Consider the following 21,858-nt stretch of genomic DNA (forward strand, 5'->3'; position numbering starts at 1 on the left):
GCTATGATTGTGTAGTAATCTCTTAGTATTCCCAATGGGATCATATTTTGACACATCAGATTGTCCCTTCATCTTTTTTTGCTGAATAGGTGAGACTTTTGTTTTTTACACATCGCAAACACTGGTCTCTGGAGTCTGATACTCATCAATTTTCATAGAACTGGTTTCTGAAAATGCAGACTGTGACCTGCAATAATTTCAAGGTCCTTGACACTCAATGTCACCACCCTTCAGGGACCTCATCCTCAGTCTGGTCCAGGCATCCCGAGTAAGGGTTTACTAGAGTAAGTATGTATGGCATGAATACTGTATAAAATAACTGATATGTAAAATATAAGGATCTTGTAATGAAGGTGATTATACAGCAGGTTTACTCTGAGGTCACCATATCTTTAAGCCATAGGTGACCGTTGGTGGGGGATTTTTTTTGGGGGGGGTGGATATTGACTTTTGAGTTATTATGATTCATTGGTGCTGTTGTATGTTGTGAAGATCTATTTTTGTGTCTTATAAATAACTTTATTTTTTTTAAATGAAACTCCCTGGTGCCCATTTTTCCTCCCCAAATCCTCCCATGTTCGCCACCCTGCTCAAGAACTCTTGTAGCCAGCTGCATTCCTACTAAAAGACATCCTGGAGCAGCTAGATTAGGAGGTACTGCCAGTTGACCAGTGTCCAGCAAAGCCCCCCTCCTGTCTGAGTGTGCTACACAAACAAGCCTAAAAAATAAAGTGGTACTTTACTCCGCTATCAGAATTTGTGCTATGTGGCCTTATTGGCGGTTCCCATAAGTTCTCTTGGAATCGTGAACAAAAAGCCATGTGTTTGCTAATCTAAGTATGACAGATGTGCTCTTTGTGAAAGTTGTTCTCTTTTTAAAGCAGCAAAAGGTATCTGTACTCCGTCCAGTAGGAACAAATTGGACTCCAAATTCCGTGGGCCAATGGAAGTGGCAATGTCATCAGTTGTATCTTCCTACTGGACAGCCATTTTTAAAATCTCTTTAAAAAACAGAAAGTAACACCGGACCTAAAATTAGCGTGGTTCAGCACTGGAAGACCCTCTTGGTTCCCAAACTGTAAAAATAAAGGGGTGTTAGATAGGCGGGACAGCTGCGCTAATGGAGGACCCATCAGTACATTAATTACAAAGCAGGGAACTCGGCTCTAACATGTTCTATGATGAGTAACAATGGAGTGCTTTGAAGCTTTAATTGTGCTACTATACATGCATGCATCATTCTTCAACCTTTCCATCCCTTCAACTTCCCATCCCTGCTTGTGTCACCTGTGTCTTATGTTATCCATTTCCTTAATACTTTACGCTTGCCATGAATAATGACTCAATGTATAGATCACTGTATTTTTGCTTTCCTACTACAGACATATTATTAGAGCTGGGAGGAACAGTCCAAATCCGTTCCCTGTAATCTCCAGGCATTAAAAAATCAGAGCGGTTTGTTAATAATCCGGACTGATTCCAAAACCCTTTCCCCCCCCCCCCCCTTTAAAAAAAAAAAAAAGTTAGAATCAGTGGGTTTCCGGAGTTTAACGCCATTAATCTCAGCACCGGGGACCCCCTACTTCCTTAGATACTTACCTCCGTAGGGGCTTAACGGTATCTCTCTTCAGTTTAAATATCCCGGTAACGTGGGCCAATAGGAAGCCATGACTGGGACATTTAGACTGCAGAGAGATACCGGCACCACCTACAGAGGTATGTATTAAAAAAGATATTTCATATTTTATCACCAAATCCAGGCTGACGTTAGCTCTGTCTTTCCTATGTACTGTATATATATTGGCCATTATACACATAGGCAAGACAAGCTAAAACAACATGAAATAGATTATAAAATAGTCATTAAAATACATTACAGTAAATTAGCCCTTAGTAGCCCACGGGTCAATTAATCGTGGGTTTCCATGGCTAGCTGACCAAAAAGAGTTAAAAAGTGGTTAATATAAACATAATACTACACTACCTACAGTACTTCCCTTGGCCACCTGTTGTGCATATCAAGGATTGCCCCCTCCCGCAAATCACCTCCCTCCTACCCACCCCCCAGGAAGCCAAACCACCCATCCCGGGCAACTACCCCCTCCCCCCCAGCCCCCCAACACCACAGTCCTGGGCAATACACCTATTATTCAAATGGGGCTAATAGGGATATTGCCCATAGAAAAGTTTTAAAAGAACACATTTAACAAAATATATGTTACGATAAATGACTGCCACTTTGGCTACCTAAATCCCCAACGGGGCTCCAGATACACACATTGTCAATCAATGAAAACTCTAAATAAAAAATATATAATTGCTTACCCCTACCAGGGGTATTGCTGAAAAATACTATTTATATTGGCATAGTAAAATAATACATCACCTGTGATTATTTGGGTTTTTAGCTAGTTATATGGCTACAACAAAAAAATATTGTATACTGTAAGTTGCATACAGTACTCCCCTCTATTTGCCATATTTCTCTTTGTATTGTGGCTTTTACAATCCCCTCTATTTTTAGATTTCTCCACATTCCTGCAGGCCCCTTCTAAAATTCTGTGTACTTCTCTAAGTCTGAAAATCGATTTCCACGTTTCCACGAAGAGCGGTCACGTCATCGTTGACACGAATGGAAGAGCTGGGAGCACTCCATGGAGCCATGGCAACTCTAGGAAAGCAGGGCCCAATGACGTGGGGGCTACCTTATGGGGCTCTCAGTGGGTGGACATAAAAACATAAACAAATTGTAATTCCATTACATTTTAATTCACTCATGGTGGCCGAAGTAAGTGGATTTGGTGTCTGAATAAATTCACCTTACAAGTAAATCAATGTGTTTTCTGACGTTACAGCAAAGTGATTTATTTTCTTTTACGCTGTTGAAGCAGCTTTCAGTAGGCTACTAATAAATTTAAATAAAAGATACAGAGAAGTGCAGGAAATCCAATATAGAGTAGTATTTACCAGATAATCATAAAAACGCAGAAGTGAATGCACCTACAAGAATTGAAATAATAGCCAGCACATCTCTCGCCGCCTTCCCAGTGAGTAAGCAGAGCGGATAATCAGACCCCAGTATCATGTGACCGCACGCTATTCACGTTAGCGCTGTTCCTCTCAATAAGTTGTGCAGCGTGGTGACATTAATATTATCATCATTTATTTATAACACGCCAACCTATTCCGCAGCGCAGTACAATGGGGTCAGAAGACGATAACAAAATGTCAAACATTAACATACATTGTTAGAGTAGATGACACCCTGCGCGTTTCGCTGCGTTCCACAACTTTGTCATGGGGATGTGCTACTATGCCTATGGAGCTCCTATTATACAATAAGGGTTGCGATGTAAGTATAGAAAGTTGCCAGTATTATGTAAATCTGTACCTTAATTAAATCTAAATAAAATATAGAAATCTGGGTTTAATTTCAAAATAAATCTGCCTGTGAACTCGCAACAATAATCCTGTGCAAATATTTGTCAAGAAACAAAGTTGCAGGGAGTGGTGAAGCAGTGTGAGTGCAGTGCTCCTTTCTAGTGTACATTTGCCAAAGAGCATGGCATTTTGTCAGCTGGCACATAAAGAGTTGTGCATTTGTTTTAGGGCTCAGTGAAGTTTCAACCTGAAGAGCAAGGGAAGAACATTGGCTGTTAACTCCTTCGCTGGATTATGGAACCAAGAGAGTCAGAAGTAGGCCGATCACTCATGAACCAATAAAAAATATATATTCTAAACCAGGGGTAGCTAGGGGTGAAGTGCAGTGTATATCAGGTGTGGTCAACCCCAGTCCCCAAGGTCCACCAACAGGTCAGGTTTAAAAGATATCCCTGCTTCAGCGCAGGTAGCTCAATCAGTGGGTCAGTCACTGATTGCTGAATTCACCTGTGCTGAAGCAGGGGTAACCTCAAAAACGGACCTGTTGGTGGCCTTTGAGGACTGGAGTTGGCCACCCCTGGTGTAAATGAATTGTCTTACAAAGGTCCCGGTTGGGGACCGAAATGTCGATCCCTCCACAATAAATGTCGATTATGATTGGAATTTACAAGACCTCAGGAGTGCAGCTTATTTCTCTAATACACAACCATTACATGTGGATGTTTTGCCCCTTATTACGGAAATGTTATACGTAGCTTGCTGTATCATTGTGGTCACTTGTTTATGAGATGTTTGTCCTGTCTGGCGTCTTGCAAAGATGTTTTTTCATTCATTGTTTGTATGAAGTGGAGTGCAGACCTTGAAGAATTGCAAGCACTTATAATAATCTATCTCTATCTTCTACATTGTAGCTATTTCTGTGCTGATTTATGTCTGTTCCTTATTAAATTATATGGTTAATATTGGTTTATTAAGTATGTGTCTTACATGGTGGCGTCCTTATTTGATATCCCTATATCTATGTCTATATACAGTACCTATTGCTAAATTAAGCAGATTATACTTTGAGTGGGTGGGTGACTAACCTTGACCGGACGGGTGCTGCTTCCTTGCCCGCCAGACGCGAAATAGGCTCGGGGGCGCAGGGGGGGGGGGGGGGGTGCAGGTGGTGGGCGGCTGGGGGGGGGCGAGACTGGCAGGCTAATTCTGCGGCTGCTGTCTGGGTTGGCGGGCGTGAGTGAAGCTGGGAGGGTGGGCGCGGGCTTGCAACGGCGCTTCCCCTCCGTCCCACATTGGGAGCGGGGTGGGGGAGAGAGCATCTTGTGTAGGGAGAGGAGGGGAGGAGCAGACCCTTTGCCAGGGCTGATTGTGTAGCTACATTCAATACATTGATTCTTTTGTTGACAGATTTTGTCTTTATTCCTTTATTGTGTGCTGGGGACCCCTGTTTATATTACTGAATTGCTTGGGGGTTAGAGGTTACCCCTTGTTCCCGTGCACATATCATTTACTGTACTTTTCATATGGATTTGGTTGTGGAGTGCTACGTAGTACACATACTTTTTTTATGGAACTTATTCAGTATAGTTATTCTGCGATAATGACAATATCTGGTGCTACCGCATGGAAAGCTCCATTGAAGTCAAGGCCAGGTTGGTACTGGTTCAGTTTATAGAACAAGCCCCCTGTGGCCATTATAAGATGCAGAGCAAGAGGCATGTTAAAAATAAGGAAGACTATGGCCCTTATGCTATAAGGTGCAATAGATAGCGCTGATCTGGTACCCAATTTAAGTCAATGCTGGATTGGCGTTATTGCAGTTTATAGAATAAGTCCCTAATTGTCAAAGTCTTCTTGGTGCAAAACTGGTGCAATACCCGTACAGGCGGTCCTCGCTTTTCTGACGGAATGCGTCCCGTCGCTTGACGGACCGTCAGATTGCGGGTCACATGTTAATTGGTGGCGGTGACCGTCGGAAAAGCGGGTCTGGCGTCGGATAATGCGTCTGGCGGACTGCATTATGCGGCATTGGATAAGGAATCCGTTGGAAAATGCGACGTCGGTAAGCGAGGACAACCTGTACAATTGCAGCACAAAAACAGCTCCGAAATGTACAGTACAACACAGCTCGAGCTGCTTTTTGCACCAATATTGCATCTGTTGTGCATTCAGCAAACTTTGGGGCTCATTTATCAAAGCTGCAAAAAGAAGAGAAAAAAACTGGCAGCCGATGTAGGAAGAAAAAAGCATTCACATTCCAATGGTATTTCCGTCACTGACATATCTGGTGCAATGTTTTTGCACTGGGATTGCCCTGGGATTGCAGACAGGAGAGAATGATAAATAAGCCCTTTAAATCAGTGATTTTCTCCAAAGAAAGTCAGGCAAAGACATAGCAACAACAAGCTAGCAGAGTGTATGTCATTAATTATAGCACGGAAGAGCAGTTCACATTCTTAAGGTTAATTAGAAAGTCAGATTACCATTGAGACCTGGAAACTTCTACTTAATGTGCAAGGAATTTGACACAAAAAAAGCAGCAGTGGGGATTTGGGTGAGAAAAAGATGTTTCTGCAGTAGAAGACCGAAATTGTAATTCCCTGAAAGCATTCTTTGGATTTTAGTAGGTTAGGCAAACTGATCAGAATAGAAGAGGCCTGTGGCCTGTAGCACTGCACAGTGAACCATTACATCTGGGTTCAGATCTGTCTTTCTGTGGCTTCAGGCCGGCTCATCAAACTATTGGACTGGAATTGTTCCTGTATCAGTTTGTATTGTAGGATGCTGCATATAACCCTAACAATATGTAAAGAACAAATGAATGGAAGAACATGGATAGGAATACCTACTGTTCACTTTTGCTGTTGCTTTTGAACTTTTGTTTGGAAAGCTGATTTGTAATGGAAGTGTCTCCAACCTTTTTTTGGTTAAGGAACACTATAATAACAGGATATTTGAGGGTACCCCAACCCTCTCTAATAGCGCGTTTGAGATCCGGTGCATTATAAGGAACCAAACCCTCTCTAATAGCGCGTCTGAGATCCGATGCATTGTAAGGAACCCCAACCCTCTTTAATAGCACGTCTGAAATCAGATGCATTGTAAATTCTTCTGTATTTGGTACAGTAAATAAAAATACCACTTGTAGGTACATTTGCATGTCTCAGACAGGTCTGTAACCCTGTATTTCCCCATTATCGCTTATCAAACAAATCTTCCACTAGAGCCAGGAATTCTGGGTAATGAAATGCAAATTAGCACACAGTGAGCCACTCTTTACTGCTTATCCATTTTAACATGGACCCTATAAGATTATGCCTGCCGTATTACACAGCTTTTCAATCCAAGCTCACCATGTTCTTTCCCTTTTTTGTCCATTTTGTACATAGGATTGAAGGAAGGGTCCCCGCAGCTGAACCCCTTCAATTTTAGCTCTGGGGACCCCTTGGTTCACAGATACTTAAATCCATAGGGGGTGCCGGTAGCTGCTCCAGCTCACTAGCTGGGGTTCACGTAATGGCCGATTATCAAAGCTCCCACGTCCTGCTGGCCAATAGGAAGCCTTGGAGTCATCCGGTGTGGCGACCTATTGACCTGAAAATTGCGGGGAACTCAAGGGCTCCAGGAAACCCCTGTTGAAAAACACTGGCCTACAAGTTGCTTGCTATTGATTCACTGTCTCATCTTATAGCTTCAGTTACATTTCTTATACTGTAGATAGCGGATGGTTTCATGTTAGTCCTCGGATATAGTGGGCTTCCAAGTTAGAGGTCTAGAGCCTGCTATGATCCCTGTGTTCAGGGAGGATCAGTGAGATCGCAGCACTGATCACGCCATCGGCGGTTGTGCTTCCTGTTGTGCTTCCTGTTGTGCTATATGCACTACATGCCTAATTTTATTTGAGCAAATGTGAGTGGGATTACCCAAGTTACTGTTTCCAATAGATATATATTTTGTACGATCTGTACTATGTTTGGTCTATGTTTCTGAGTGAACGGTCCGACCCAGGGAAGAAAAGAACATCTCCCGATATACAAACGCTTAACAGTTTTATTACATGTGAGTAAATGGAGTGAGACAATTTTTATTTGATATTTTCTTCACATGTCTTATAATCCATCACTATTATCCATTATTAGAGTATATTTCTAATATTTCTGCGCTCCACCTACTTTTCATCTACTCTTTTCAACTATTAGTTAGCCATTCAATTCTGTCATACATTTCTTATCTAATTGAAGCATGAATGCTTAGTAAATGCACTATTTGCCTGAGTTACTATACAAACTGTGCAAACATTTGCCAATATGTGCTACAGTATCTTGATCACAAACAGTATTATACAAGCTCTTATCTGACTCCTCCTGGTTACATTGGGAACTGGAAGGGCTTGGTGTATACAGTAGTTACTGTATACTGTAGTGCAGAGCTGTAATGACCATGCAGGTCTAAGAGAAAAAAAAAAAAACTAACAATAGTGCTCTAAACACACCCTAAATGTGACAATATACAATTCAACCACATATGTGTAAATAATAAAGCAGTGTGATAATAACAATCAAGTGATCTAAAGAAAAAATTAAGAAACTTAGAAACAAACTGCAACCCTTGATAAAGACTGTTCCACTCGTCTTGCACCAGGTGATCCTCCAACAAATCAGGGCAGCTCGTCTCGTAGTTATGAAATAAAGAAACACTACATAGTGTAATCCTGTTGTGAATAAATTTGTGCAAACAAAGCTCAAAAATGACTACTCATAATAAAGCAGTCAAATTCAGGCAGTCATCCAACTTAAAGGGTGGATGTTCCCTGTCTAAGAGAAAATTAGATTTTCGTTTAGGGTAGTGATACATTTTAATGGCATCATATTAATAGATATTGTTGGGGGGAAAAGTTATACTCCTCCCCATGTTAATAATTTATTGATTGATAACATATTTTAACAGGAAAATATGGTGAGTAATGGAGCAAGACAGAGTTAAATATATATAACAGCAATGTAGGAATGAAGCACTCAAAAGTAAAAAATAAACAATCATTTTATTCAACCAGCTCTTGGCATCTTATCTCAGTATTTCTAACAGGTTTTCTTAGTATGCACCATGGCTGATACAATACAACTTATACATGGACCTTGCCCCTTGCAGACGCACTAACCAGAACCCCCTCCTACCGTCTCTGTACGTTCTTCGTACTTACCACTTAGATTGTAAGCTCTTCTGGCCAGGGACTCCTTTTTGCAAAATGTCACTTTTATGTCTCAGTCTCAAGCGCTTATTCCCATTATATGTTATATTAGTATGTCACGTGTGTTACTGCTGTGAAGCGCTATGTACATAGATGGCGCTATATAAATAAAGATATACATACATGCTAAAAATAATTAATAAGAAAATAAAGCGCCACACATTGAGGGTAGAAAAAAAAGGGGATGGGGAGAATCCAAACAATATATAAAAAAAAAACAATGTCCTCCTGAGGTCTGCTTCCTCATAACATATCTCCAATGTAATATTTTGGGAGGGGCCACTATCAGTGTCTTTGCTTCATTTAGATTTCAAAGTCCTGCTCCTTATATACACAGTCAAGCAAAGTTAATAATACCGGCAACTCCAACAGATGGAGGCAAATAACTTAAAGTCCATTGGAGCAGCTCACCCAATCTGTTGGATGTGACTCGATGCTCTCTCTCGGTTATGGTACAAGTAGTTTCCACGCTGCTATTGTATATCTGATGTCTTCCAAACTTCCTTGGAGACGAGGTGCTGACCGCAGGCTCTGGGCGACGTTTTGAACCCTACATGGGGCTTGGAAGAAAAACCCTTCTGATGTAGAGATGTAGCCAGTCTTACTGTGTCCGGCAGCAGGGCAAGATGTGTGACCGCGGCTGCCCTGGTGCCAGTGGGCTATCGCTGTGGGGGGTCTGATCGGGAAGCATGGACCCCCTGCAGCAATGTCGCGGCAAACACTGTCTCCGGAGCCAGGCTTTTTGGTGTCTCCATGGCTCCGGAGACAGTCGTGCTACATCTGTAACTGGTACGTCACAGTCCCGGGCACTCCAGTGGCCCTACTCACATACCAGGTACAGAATGAGGAAATACTAATTTTCCATGGTCTGGTCAGACAGCCTCCTTCACTTCCCTTACCACTGGTGAAGCAGTGACATGACTGCAAATGCCGCAGGTCCAGTAAGACTCTGGTGCCATTGGACCTCCGGCACTAAAAAAGGTTCAAGTTGAAGTACTCCCCACAATTACCTCTTTTAAAAATGAACTCAATACGATGATCTTTAAAAAGATCAGAACTCTTTTCTGGGATTTTTTCGTAGCTGTTGTTTTTTTTTGTTCATTTTAATTTTAAAAGGCCAAAGCATGAGCGTTCACATGGCAACTGCTGTTGGTTCCTACTTGCTCAGTGGCGGATATCCAAAACCGCCTCCCTTAGACACTTCCCTGTGTTTGCCGCCTGTTTCTGCCACCCCGCTTCTCCTTCAAAACCCAGCATCAAATGACGCCGTGGACGTCGCCAATGTGACGTCGCACGGCGTCACGTTACCATGGTAACCCGCCATTATGCCGTCATTTGACGCCGCAACGTCACGGTTGCTATAGCAACATGATGCCATGTGACGTCATTTGTGACATCTGCAACGTCATATGACGCTCAATTTTGAAGGAGAAGCAGGGCGGCAGAATGGAGGTGGCCGGCACAGGTGAGTAAGTCCCTTCCCATTAAGTCCGATAGGCCCGAGAGCGCGGCAAATGCAAATGGGGGGGGGGGGACAACACATTTTTGCTACCCCCAAATATTGCTGCCTTAGGCCCGGGCCTAAAGGGAAATCTGACCCTGTACTTGCTCCATCCCCGTCGGGCAGCATTGAGATGTTTTCCAGGCTGAATTCAAAGAGCTTTATCAGAGAAAACTGTCTTATCCTGTGCTGCTCTGATAAGGCGCTTTCAAGGTCAGTGGGAGGCGCTTACATTTGATTTCGGGCTCATTTTCAGGCATACTGTAAACAGTGTAAAAATGAGTGAGCAGGGAAAAAGTCTATGTGAATGAGATGTAATTCGGACATTGTTTTTGGATACCATTAGCTTTGAGGACACCGCAGTAAGTCAGGGAACCTAACGTCCGGTCTGGTTTTAGGTGACGTGACGAGTCCGATTTAACAGAGCCTTGTGAAACTTTTGCACACATTTGTGAAACACTTAATCCACATTCACAAATGTTCTCCCAAGCGATGGCGACTCATTACACATTAGAAATCTGCTACTTTAAAAAAAAAGTATCGTGCTTTCAGTTCAGATAATGTACAGTACAAACGTAGCCTCTGGAGTGGCTGAGTGCGCATCGGCTTGACCTACAATATCCCTGTACTCTTTCGTAGCATGAAATGCATAGGGTCTTTTTTTAGCATGAATTCTTGTGCATGTCCGCCAAGCCTCCTAGGGCGCAATGGATGTGTCACAAAAATGTATACAAGTCACAATGAGGGCAGATTTATGATATGAGCTGTCTTTCTGTGTTTACATGAAACAAAGTTGACTTTGAAAATCAGCCAGATATTTGGCTGATGGACATTTATTGTCACATGATGCATTCTGTCCAGTAGTTTTCTTCTCTATATGTTCTCCACTAAAGGCCTTTGATATACTGATACTGAGGACAAGGTAGAATTAACGACTGTTTTCCGTTTCTTTCTTCTTCTTTTTTTTTTTTTTACTTGTAATTTTATTGCCCATGTCCCAGTCCTGTCCCAGTTTCCATGTTTGCCAGTTCCTGCCCCTGTTTCGCAGTCCTGTTCATGTTACATTGCCGGCTATCCTGTTTACCCAGGATTGTTCCTCTCTGCTTTAATTAAACCCTGATTTCTATCATTTTCCTTCCTGAGTTCTGTCGTCATCCTCAGTGTTCTTAGACTAATTAACCCTGGTGCATCTCATCCTTTCTCCGTATAGTCTGTACTGTGTCGGTCCTCTTAATCTTATTCTTAAGAGAAGGGAATGGACTTTTTTATTCCTAATTATTTATCCAAGGATCCCACGTCTTAATAAACCAATCAACTGTATGTTTTAGGAAAGCAGGGAGTTTCTCCATAGTCATAATTTATTTTATTCTCTGTATCACTACTCGTTGGGATGGGGCTAAATGACTGTTCCATGCTGTAAAGATTGCACATCTATCTACTGTTAGTATGTGTAGTATAAGTCTTCCAATGTGGTAGTCTATATCCTCTACGAGTTTAGCTAATAGGTACTGTCACAGAAGACCAGCGCTTAAGTCCGTGATCAAGGCACCAGATATGATAAAGCAGTTCGATAAAGAATATTTATTCCTGCCGGATCCAGCAAGTGCAACTCAGAACCGAATCAGAGCTATGACACCAAAAACTGGAGAATACGGGGTAATCCTAGCTGACTAGGTGCCAGGCACAAATTGATAGGCTTACCAGGGGGTTGCTTCCACACTCTGTAGGGGTAGGGATCATCCAGACCTTGGTTGTGCTATTCGCAAACGAGCACTTTTGAAAATCAAAAGTCCTGCGGTCCGTGTCTCCAGCAGCATACAAGTCCCAAGGCACCAAAGCAAGTTAACATCTCCTGCTTGGTTCGTCCTCGAGCCTCATTCTGGGTGTCTCTGGCAAAACTCTCGGAGCACAATGCTTAGTTGGCTTCCACGCCAGCATCTGAATGAACTCCTGAGCTCAGATCAGGCTCCCTTTACATAGTTTCCCCGCTTCGGTTGAAAAGCATGGGAAACAGGGCGACACCCAATCACAGCACGGATGCAGTACCTGGACCAATCACAGCCCAAGGCCTGGCCTTGCCTGGATTGGTCAATCTGGGCTGAGAATGTGTCTATGCCGAAGGGACAACCCACAGGGCAGCCAATCCGAACAGGGCCTACCGAGGCTTGCCCAGCAACTGTTCCTCTGGCCGGCCGGATATCTCCTGAGATGCCCCCCCCCCCATGTCAGGAGGTAGACAAAGGCTCTGCTTTCTAGACCAGCATCTTCCAGGCACGAGGGCCAGCCATTCCCCACTCTCCCCTCCCCTTCCCACACCACATACCCCCTTCTTCCCGGGCAGAACCTTCCTGGACTAAGTAAAGGAATATCAGCCATGCATAACCAGGTAACCCAGTAAGTATATTTTTACACTTTAAAACAGTGCATCTCTCAGGAATAAAGGATAAATAGTTAAAGGCTATGCAAGGGGCGACAAAGTACATGTAAATAGGGTAGTTCCAGGGTCTTTGTACCGGGTGAGCCACAGGAAAAGATGATCAGGGCCAGGGACCGGGCTTAATCTTCTGTCACAGGTATATTAATGCGGCTAGAGGTATTGTGATCTTCACTGTATCTTTTATAAGTTCTTGAATCAATCAATATTTATATAGGGGAGTTTTCAGTCATGCTACCCCAGGAATTACTCTCATCAGTGTTTCTCTAAAACCTAAAGGTGCCTGAGACTAATCTGACACATCCCTTATGGAGAAATACATTACATTGTATTAATATATATATAAATTATATATGTATAAATATATAATATTAATATATATAAATATACACACACACACACACACACATATATATATATATATATATATATATATATTTATATACAGTGTTCGACAAACCTATACATTTGCACGCCCCGGGCGAGTGGATTTAACATCGTGGCGAGCTCCTATTGGCCCAAGCAGCACACATGTGGTAGTAGGTGGCGAGTAGATTTTTTTGTTCGGCGAGTAGATTTTTTGCTGATTTGTCGACCACTGTATATATATATATATATATATATATATATATATATATATATATATATATATATATATATATATATATATATACAGTAATAAAGACAGCGCACCTTTTCTACCACACCCAAATTGCTGCTATACTGGTGACGTGTGGCAAGATGTTGCACCAAATATCAATAATGAATATTAAATGTTACATGAAATAACCAGTGCTTGCCTATACAAAAATTATTGCAAGAAAAAATTGTGAATAAAATTATTAAAAACTAAACAAAAAGTAAAAGTGTGCAAAATTATAACAAAGTAAAAATATGTTACCAAACGGTACATAAAAAATATTATACTGATCAAAAATAAAATTTGTTAAACTATAAAAAGAAATACTTATGTCCAAATGAAGTCCATGAATGAATAAAACAAAGGTCCAGGCTGCTTCTTCTTGGGCTCACCAAGTTCCCATAGTACTTATTAGAGAAAGAAAAAAGAAAAAGCGCCCGATCCTTGTGTAAAATCAGATGAACATTTTAATAAATCACGGACAAGACAAATGCACACTTACAATTTGTCTGATAAAAACAGGCATTTTATGGGACCTGCCCATGCACCAAATGAAGACTCCACGGTCACCTCCGCTCCACGCTACCCAGGATCGTCTTATATCTGGTAGGCTAGAACGCCGTTCGTTCCAGGATAATTGTAGTCCACTTGTATAGAGTTTAGAAGCAGCGTGCGTCCGCCATTGCTCTCTCAATTCTGGAACCGGAACCCGGAAGGACTTCACTCGCGTCTTCACGATCTCTCGATATATATATATAAAATGAATTTAATAAATTCCAAAACTCACAAACAAAAATTCTTAGAATTGCATATTAGATATCAATATCAGCCCGGGTACACAAGGGTCTTTAGATCATCATCCTATTAATAATTATTCATTTCAGTGCTAATATATATAAAGTATATATATATACAGGCATACCCCGCTTTAAGGACACTCACTTTAAGTACACTCGCGAGTAAGTACACATCGCTCAATAGGCAAATGGCAGCTCACGCATGCGCCTGTCAGCACGTCCTGAACAGCAATACCCTGTACCGAAGCTGTGCGCAAGCGGGGAGACTATAGAGCCTGTTGCACATGTCTTATTTATATCAGTTATGCACGTAAATGACGATTGCAGTACAGTACATGCATCGATAAGTGGGGAAAAGGTAGTGCTTCACTTTAAGTACATTTTCGCTTTACATACATGCTCCGGTCCCATTGCGTACGTTAATGCGGGGTATGCCTGTATAGTAAATGTAGTAAATGTAGTAACACATTTCTCTCTCTCTCTTTCTCTTTCTCTCTCTCCACACACACACACACACACACACACACACACACACACACACACACACACACACACACACACACACACACACACACACACACACACACACACACACATTAGACATTTGTTACTACATTTACTGTAGGAACATTTTAATTGTGAATATGACTGTAAATGTAAAACTTGGTAGTAATTAGATGTATGATATTCAGTTTCTAATTAGTTTTGTAGGAACTTAAACTGAATTACTGATAAAAGGATAGGTTGTCAAAGCAATTGGATCAGATGCATTGGGTTTCCATGTGGAAAAAAAAAGACTGAACTACAAAGAGGGTCTCAATTTGTTTCAGTTGAGTGGTACTGAGCTATGTATTTTCAACATGAATACAGTTAACTTGGTTATTGCTGGAGGCAAAATTTGGGTGATTCTGGTGCAAAAACATTGCTCAAAATGTACTGATTTCGGTTGGATTCTCTTCTTTGAAACAAAAACGGCTAATTTGTTTGGCCCCAGAATTATGTCCTTTTAGCCTTGAAACATATGCCCGACATAGAGGCATAGAGGTCTATGGGGCAAGTAATGAGATTGTAGATGAGATGTCAACAACTAATCACCTAGTTGATGGGACTTAATGACTGTTAATGACGTGGTACCAATTTTACACCTTGGAGAATAGACCCTTTGGGTCAGTGGTAGGCAGCATGATATACCTCCAGGGCCACATGTGCAGTCCTTAAGCCCTCAAAACGGCAATTGCTCACATATATATGCTGCACAGGCAGATGGGACATTGCAGCCGAGGGTAGGAGCTTCTCCCAGCACCCTCTAGTCAGCTTTCTAATGCCAGCACATGGATGAGTACTGTCCCACCCTCTCCTTAACCATGGTCATTAGGAAGCACAGGGAGTGAGAAGAAGCCAAGAGCCACACCAGCAGCCTATCCACTCCCTCTGCACTGTGGGAGAGAGGGAGAGTGGGCTGCTGGGATGGACAGAAGTTGGGGGCCACCGGTGAAGCCTCTGATGGCCGCACACCTGTTGCTCACCAATGCTTTAGGGTCATGAAATATACGTTTACTAAGATAAGTGTTATTTACTGTACTGATTCATTTTGGTTAAACAATATTGTGAAATTCAAGGATACCACATGTGCTGGCTCCATCATGAACTCTTTCAACTACAGACCAACTGAACATTACCAAATGATGTGCGAGAGTTCACGTTTATGCAGCACTCCATTGCATTTTGGGATTGAGGAATTCTTCACCATGGAGCCCAAGAGGGTTGTTGTGAAACACAAGTCCAGTTGTCCCAGGCCTCTTAAATCAGTCGTTGCCAGAAGGTCCGGCAGTGCATTGAAGGAGTTACAATGTTAAATGAAAAAGCTGTGTAATGTGGCCGGCATAATCTTAGCGGGTTCCATGTTAAAATGGACAAGAAGAACTAAGTGACACACTGAGTGCTAATTTTCATGGCATTACCCAGAATCCCTGGCTGGGGTGGAAGCATTGTATGCTAAGGCCAGGTCCCAGCTGCCGGCGCTGCTGGGATAAGAGCCGCCCCTCAGTGGGGTTCTACAGACAGGAAAATTGTGCTCAATACCAACGATGAGCGTGGTGGCCACGCCCCCCCAGTGGTTCAGCCAAGGAGGGCGAACCTGCCTGGTGACATCATGGCCACGCCCCTCACCATGCCTCCATCACGCCCCCTCCTCCCCCTCCAGCTCACGGCAGACCGCCTCCAGCCTGGCAGCCGCGTGTGCCGAGCAGACAGCGGGGCCATAGCCTTCGAGATAAAGGCAGGGTTATAGACCTCTTTAAGACATATGAACAGGGCTGCCGACAAGGAGAGAGCCGGATCAATTGTCCTGGTCCCGGTGGCTGCGGGGGGCCCGGCCAGCACTGGTAGTTGCCCGACTCTCTCCAGCTGCTACTTCTACCCAAGCCGGGGCTCTCACTCTCTTTACAACTGGGGCACACCGGAAGCTGAGCCTGACCTAGCTTCCGACCTGCACTGGTTGGAGAAAGAGAGGCTCAGCATGGGATGAGGCAGCAGCTGAGGAGATCCGGAGCCCGGCGGCGGCAACTAGTGGCCGGGCCAAGCTGCTGAGCCTCTGGTTGCCACAGCCGGGACACAGTTCCCGGCTCTCCTCAGCTGCTGCCTCCTCTTCCCACGCCGTCCTCCCTCTCCAACCTGGGTTCATCCAGAAGTCAGACTCAGCCTCTGGCATGCACCGGCGGGAGACAGAGGCCCAGCATGGGACAAGGCAGCAGTTGTGGAGAACCGGGGCCCGGCGGCGGCAACCAGAGGTAAGTGTATTGGGGGGTGGTAGGTGTATTTGTCAGGGATGTTAAGTGTATTTGTGGGGGTGGGGCTAGTAGGTGTATTTGTGGGGGTGCTGGTAGGTGTATTTATGAGGGGGTGGTAAGTGTATTTTTAGGGGGGGTGTTAAGTTTATTTGTAGGGGGGTAAGTTCATATAAAAACTATATATGCAATTTCATAGTGATCCCACGTCTTCTACAATGGAGGGGATTAATCAGCCACATAATGTCAGTAGAATGAGAAATGTACTAAGTATTGCTAAGCTGCAAGACACTGCTTAGTACATATAGCCCTAAATACAACAGCAATAGTAGAGCAGAGTGTTGTTACTAGAATTTCTTGCAGTTCGCAAAGTGTTTTAGATTTTCGCATGTTTGTAAAGGCTTACGTGAGAGTTTACAGCCCTGTGGAGTTTTCAATTTCCCAGTTCATGGAACACAGTGGTTAGGGTATTGAGAGAAATGTCTGATGCCAGTATTGGGGAATATTGGGGAATATTACACATCTCTAGGTAAGCTGTTTCCAACCAGAGCTTTTGGAAAATAATTTTGGGCCTATGTGTCAGAGTCTTCTAGACATCCTGCTCCCAGCCACCGTTCCTTCGTCTGGCCACCGGGTGTGCTGCTGTTTTCTGTCTGCTCTGGGTTTTCCTCTGTGTCTCCTCTTGGTGCTCCTGTCCTCTGTCTCTGCCTGTCTTTATAGTTTCCGGTTTCCTGTTCTTCCTTGCCTTTACTTTGTGTTGTGTTCCCTGACTTCTGGTTGAGCTTGTTCCTGTATCTGTTCCTGTTCCGTAATAAAGGCCCTTGCCTGCACTAGGCTTGTCCCCGTCTGTTCTTCCCTTGTCCCTGCCTCTGTCACTGTGGATGTCCTGCTGCCGACCCTTGCTTGTGAATCCGACCACGATTCTTGCCGCCTGACATGGACCCCTGCTTATAAACCTGATGCCTCCACGCCTGCCCCCTACTGTTCCAGCCACTCAGGTCCTACCAGCACTTGAAGTCTTGACACTATGTATTAAACATTGCAAATGGCTTTTTTTGGCACAAAATTGACGCACGGAAAAAAAAGAAATTTCAATTGTGCTTATGTGCACATATGTACTAACCTAAAATTTCCCAATTGACGGCAGTTGTGTCATTCAAACATATATAAAAATACAGACATAGGGAATATACTGAGATGCCATCTCTACCTATATTACATAACTTGGCAAAAACAGAGTGAATATGTGTAGTATAGAAATACATGTAAGTCAAAGAAAAAATGACTTCATCATATATGTATCACTCAATCAGCCATTGTAATTTGTATCTAAATCAAAATTGCTCGGTATATATTAAAAATAGCAAGAATTACATACCCTGAAAACATTATAGTATGCAATATAATGTGTCACCGAAAGGAGATCAATACGGCATTAATTCACAAATGTGCATTCGACTATCAGAGTTCAAAAGCAACGTCTGTGGGATAAAGTCGAAGAATTGGGTAATCTTGTAGAAAGTTAAACCATGATGAAAAGTCCTGCAAAGCTAAAAATAGTACTGCAATCCTGCAGGAGATTGCCCTGAATAGATTTCCATACATCAGGGAGGTGAAACGTGTCGGTTTCCTTCTATGCTGTGGAGGTTGATTGTTTGTGAGTGGCATAAGCGTGCGCGCTATGAAGATCACCGGCGGCTAATAAGCATTGTCCTGTGAGAGTGAAATGAATCTTGCAGAGGAACATAATATTAATATGGATCTATCTCTACTCCTTTTTATATTGATGGAAAGACCAAAGGCTCTGTTCAGATCTAGAAGGAAGATGAGAAGTTTATATATATATAGCCATATATATATATAGCTATATATATATATATATATATATATATATATATATATATACACACACACATATATATACACACATATTGTGATACCATCACTATCCTCCAGGTGCTGGAACAGTGCAGTAAGGGGGACCTTTCCAGCTCTCAGAGAGTTAATCCCCTAGAGTAGCCAGCAGCAGCTGCTGCCTAATTGAGAATGCTGAACTCCTGATTGCTCATGGAGTTTTGGATGAGGAAGCGTTTTAAAAGACACAGGAAGCTGCCAGAGAATGAGAGATTGCTGTCCCAGAGAAGGGGACAGAGAAGCGTCCTCCCCAGCTGTGAAAGCTGGCACAGACCCCTAGGCCCGCTGGATGGTGGTCGCGGAGCCTGCAAGTACTGCCTGTGATTAATCCCAGAAAGGAGAAGGAAGGGCGAGAGACCATGCTGAAGAGGAGATGTCCTGTCCTTGGCATTGGACTTACAGAGAAGAGTTTCTCTGAGCTCACGTGGGGCCGAAGGAAGGACGCGATGCCATGCTGAAGCGGAAACGTCCGCTCCAAACACTGCACTATCAGATAAGAAAAACCCTTTATTGCCGTGTGCAAAGACTGTTTAGATTGTTGCGTATGCCAGGGCATGTTTTTTGGGTGGGAACCAGTTTAGCTATATATATATATATATGAGGATCTTTCATCAGTCACTATAACAGTGTCATATATACAGTATAATATTGTTTGCTGAGCAAATATATGGTCCCACTACGGAGGTAGAGGCCGCCATCGATACGGACTTCATTGCCATACAAATGATGCAACCGTAACACACTGGCACGTGCGGATGTGAACAAATCGATACTCATTTAAGTGAAACAAATCTATTCCAGGCAATCTACAATTGTGCCGGTTCTTTTCCACAAGGAGTATCTGCTGGGGGATTGCATGGCTATTTTTGCTTTGCAGGATTTTTCATCATCACTTTTTACAAGATTATCCGATTCTTTGACTGTATCACACAGACGTTCCTTTTGAACTCTGATAATCGAATGTACATTCATGTTGTATTGATGCCCTTTCGGTGACGCTATTTTTCGCATATATAGAGCAATTTTGCGTTAGATATACATTTCAGTGGCTCATCGAGTGATACATATATGGTAAAGTCATTTTTTCTTTGACTTGCATGTATTTGTATACTACTCATAGTCACTCTGTTTTAACCAAGTTATGTGATACAGCTAGACATGGCTGTCCCAGTATATTCCCTTTAGCGGTATTTGTATATGTTTTGGTATGAAGTGTGTAGCCAGGAACCCCCTGGGCAACTAATTCCCTGCCTAACACATAAGCCCTGGTACCAGCGCAGACAGTGTTAGGGTTAAATCTACGCCCTTCTGTAGTAAACGGCCCCCTTGAGTGACAGGAAGTGGCTTAAGGCCTAGGTACTGCCCATACGGGGCGAAGACCTGGAGCCCTTCCCCTGGTAACAAAAAGGAGCTGCAGCCAAATGTAGTTGGTCTATCACTCACTCCTTAGTGAGAGAGGTGTGTCCTATCATCTCCCCTCAGGGGGAGTGGGGTGTAATCCAAACTGGGCCAGGGATCTGGTTTCAAGCCTTCCTCCCGCAAGGGAGAGGAAGCAGATACCCCATACTCCATGAGGGAGTATGGGAGCTAAAGAGAGACTCTTGGGGTCTCAAGCTCCTTGATTTGGCTCCAAGGACACACAAAGAAGGTATGATGCAATATGTGATCTATGCTTTACCAGTTTGCAATAAAGACCCAGTTATGTTTTCATACTCCTGCCTGAAGCTGCAGTCTTTCAGGGGGAGGGAAAGAGGTTTTCTACAAGGATTGCACCTATTTCTGATAGGCCCTGTAGGAATGGAGGCACGGTACCAGACAAGATGAGAGCTCCTGATCCCAAAAGCCTGTCCTGTTCATCCCCAACTAACAGAAGCTCAGGCCCTTCTGTAAACCTGCAGGTGAGCACCACACATGAGGAGCGTAAATAAATTCTCTAGTACCAGGCTAGTAATATGATTAAATCCAGATTATAGACATCATGGGTGAATCCATATTCATATAAGCAATTGAATGAGTATATTCATGAAATCAACTCAAAAGACAGGTAATCCCTGAAAACAGGGGATATGTTGATCCGCCACGGTATTCCCAGTGCAGCCATTTTGTAGGTGACCCTATTCTTTGGAAGTGGTTCCTTATTTACTTTTGCGAGCGTTGGGCACAGGATTAGCACCCCACATCTTTCAAATATATACTTCATTTTATTTAGTCCTTTATTGTTATTGACTCTTTAGTGCAAGGGTGACAACGCCAGTCATCAAGGGCCACCTACAGGTCAGGTTTTCAGGATATCCCTGCTTCAGCACAGGTAGCTCAATCCGTCCCGTGTGGGCTGATTGGCGGTGGCGGCACGATGGCTGTGCCGAAGTGTCCCATTTTGTTTGAGTGTGGGGTTTGTTACATAGCGTTGAGATTGGTCCACCTGCACTGAAGCAGGGGTATCCTGAAAACTTGACCTGTTGGTGGCCCTTGAGGACTGGAGTTGCCCACCCCTGATTTAGTGGTTGGAATTATTTCTAGAGTACTTGTAGCGGGATTTTCCATTTTTCTTTGTATCAACTTGGTGGGAAAAATCCCTGTACCAAGATTACGGGGCTCATTCTGTAAATTGTGATAGCGCAGATGATGTGCTATTGCAGAAAAAGTCCCACTAAAGTCAATTGGCTTATCATGCGATAGCACGTCATCTGTGCTTATCCCACCTTACAGCACAGGTGCTAACTCCAGTCCTCAACACCCCCCACCCCCACAGCAGTTCAAGTTTTCAGGGTATCTCTGCTTCAGCACAGGTGGCGCAATCAGTCCCTGCTTCAGCACAGGTTGGGCAAACTTCAACTGAGCCCCTGATTGAGCCACCTGTGCTGAAACTGGGATATCCGAAAAACCTGACCTTTTGGGGGTGCTTGAGGACTGGAGTTAGCCCCCCTGCCGTACAGAATAAGGGCCTATGGCCCAGATCCAGTAAAGGGTGCTAAATGGGAGCTGAGAAGTGCTAAAGCTTTGCATCCTTTGTGGCTCTAGGCCTATGCATGAACCCAACAATTGATTTGACACAGCACAGATGTTTTCTTGTATACTATAGGTTAACACAATGTATTATTTTCATAGTATTGCTGTAACCAGTCACTTATTGTAGAAACCTGTTGCTTGACACATA

At 43.3% G+C, this 21,858-nt stretch overlaps 1 protein-coding gene across 13 annotated transcripts in view; it reads left to right on the forward strand.

Moving 5' to 3' along the window:
• Positions 1–21,858, forward strand: part of TJP1 (tight junction protein 1) — a 312,644-nt gene that overhangs the window by 113,654 nt on the left and 177,132 nt on the right. The window lies entirely within an intron of this gene.

This window comes from Ascaphus truei, chromosome 18, assembly GCF_040206685.1.
Source record: "Ascaphus truei isolate aAscTru1 chromosome 18, aAscTru1.hap1, whole genome shotgun sequence".
Lineage (NCBI taxonomy): Eukaryota > Metazoa > Chordata > Amphibia > Anura > Ascaphidae > Ascaphus > Ascaphus truei.